The following is a 2,500-nucleotide window of genomic DNA, read 5'->3' on the forward strand; positions in this document are numbered from 1 at the left end:
CACACACACACACACACACACACACACACACAGAAAGATACACAAACACACACACACACACACACACACACACACACACACACACACACACACACTCACAGAAACACACACACACACACACACACACACACACACACACACGCTGTGCTATAATGAGAGACCTCGTTAAAAAAAATCTGAACACGAAAATAAAATGCTTGCTGTAAACTTTGTGGGAAAATGTCTCAGCAGTGTATTTATGGTGTGGTGTCTTAAAGGTCACATATTATGCTAAATGCACTTTTTAAATGTGTTCTAACATATCCATGGGTCCACGGTGTGCCTAGAGACTGCCAAAATATTAGAAAAAATAACAATCTCTCCTTTTCTCACTCTCCCCCTTTCTGAAACCCCCACCCCTCCCCCCAATATACTCCAGTCAGAATTCTCCTCGTTTCTGACCTCAAAAACTGGAAAGCCAGAAGCTTCCACTGTGCAGCCCACACCCCTATTTCTTATTGGTCCACGGCCCTGACAGACAGAGGGCGAGGCGTATCTGGCTTTGCTTCCGGACAGGGGGCCGGGGGAGCTCAAAGATTGTATATTTACGACGGGAGCTGCAGCTCTTTTTTAAAAAATAGGCCATTGTGAGATTAGCTGAACATCAGCATAGTACAATAAATTATCTGAAAGTTTTTTTCAGCAAACAATTAAAGAAAAACGTATTAGGGACCACTAAGACCATATAATATGGTGTATAATAGAACCGAAAAGTGTATAATATGGGAGCTTTAAAGGTGGAGTCAGAAATTCTGGAGAACGCTTGTTGCCACACACACACACACACACACACTCACAGAAAGATACACACACACACACACAGAAAGATACACAAACACACACACACACACACAGAAAGATACACAAACACACACGTGCACACTCACACACACAGTCCCTGATTGCAGCTGGCTACAAAGGCGACAAAAGATTGGATATTTTTATAGGAACAAAGCCACCTTCCCATTGTTCAGTAGGAAAAGGATTATTGAGGCAGTTTTTATGTCTGTCCTTGATTACGGTGATGTGGTTTACCGGCATGCATCACATTCATGTCTTAAACTCCTAGACTCTGTATTTCACTCTGCTTTGAGATTCATTACAGGAGATGCTTATGACACTCACCATTGTGTTTTATATGAAAAGGTTGGGTGGTCCTCCCTTAAGGAGAGACGTGATGCACATTGGCATATTTTTATATATAAAGCCCTGACCGGAAAGCTACCACTCTATTTGACAACAATGCTGCATATTTCAGATGGGCTTTATCAAACCCGCTCAACTGAAATGCTCATGTTATATGTTCCATACGCCCGGTCTGACCTTGGTAAAACTGCTTTTAGCCACAGTGCCCCTGACTCCTGGAACAGCCTACAACATCAAATTAAAATAAATACACTCGTAACTGTTAACCAATTTAAAGTTATTATTTTGAACCAGCCCCTCTACACTTGTAACTGTTTTAATATTAGGCTATTGTTCTGTTTTATTCAATTGATCTGAATGTTTTAATTGTTGTTGTCTCTTTGTAAGCTTGTTGTGTATTCTAATTGTATATTGTGTATCTGTAATTGACTCGACGTCATTGTAAAAGAGGGTCATCACCCCTCAAATAAAGGAAAATGAAAGTCTCTGTCAAAACGCCTCTCACACAATCAATACGGCTTCTCCAATATCATGCACTTAGTAAGGAGAAAGTAACAATGATTTTTGGGTCTTTTTCAGTGTCTTTAACTACACAAACACACACACACTCACACACACAATCAATATGTAAATTTGCTGTATAAGTATATATGTATTATGTATATTATAGGTCTATAAAATGGCATTTATCTTATGTGGCGAAGTGTGTAAGGAGATCGACTCTGGAGTGCAGGGTCGGAGGTTCGGTCCCCCGTCTCCCCGCCACATGTCCAAGTGTCCCTGGGCAAAGAGACACTGAACCCCAAATTGCTCCCGATGGTTCAGAGAGCGCCTTGCATGGCAGCTACTGCCATCGGTGTATGAGTGTGTGTGTGAATGGGTGAATGTGGTAAGATATGTAAAGCGCTTTGGGGCTGAGAAAATCGGCTAGAAAGCGCTTTATAAGTCAAGTCCATTTACCATTTATGTGTGAAGTGATTGAATGAAGGAAGACGTCGGGTTGAAAACATGTCGTGTTTGTTTGAAGTAAATATTGAGAGAATTCTGCAAACAAAATGTGTAGCGTCCTAATTAAAGCTGCGTGTTCCCTGTACGCTGTGAAGCTGGTGTGTGTGTGTGTGTGTGTGTGTGTGTGTGTGTGTGTGTGTGTGTGTGTGTGTGTGTGTGTGTGTTTCTGTGTGCGTGTGACTTTCCTTGAGTGTGTGTGGGTTTACCTCATGAGCGGCTCTGTGTGTGTGTGTGTGTGTGTGTGTGTGTGTGAGTGGCTGTGTGAGTGGCTGTGTGTGTGTGTGTGTGTGTGTGTGAGTAGGCGTTC

Source organism: Ammodytes marinus (genome assembly GCF_949987685.1).
Source record: "Ammodytes marinus genome assembly, chromosome: 25".
Taxonomy (NCBI): Eukaryota; Metazoa; Chordata; class Actinopteri; order Uranoscopiformes; family Ammodytidae; genus Ammodytes; species Ammodytes marinus.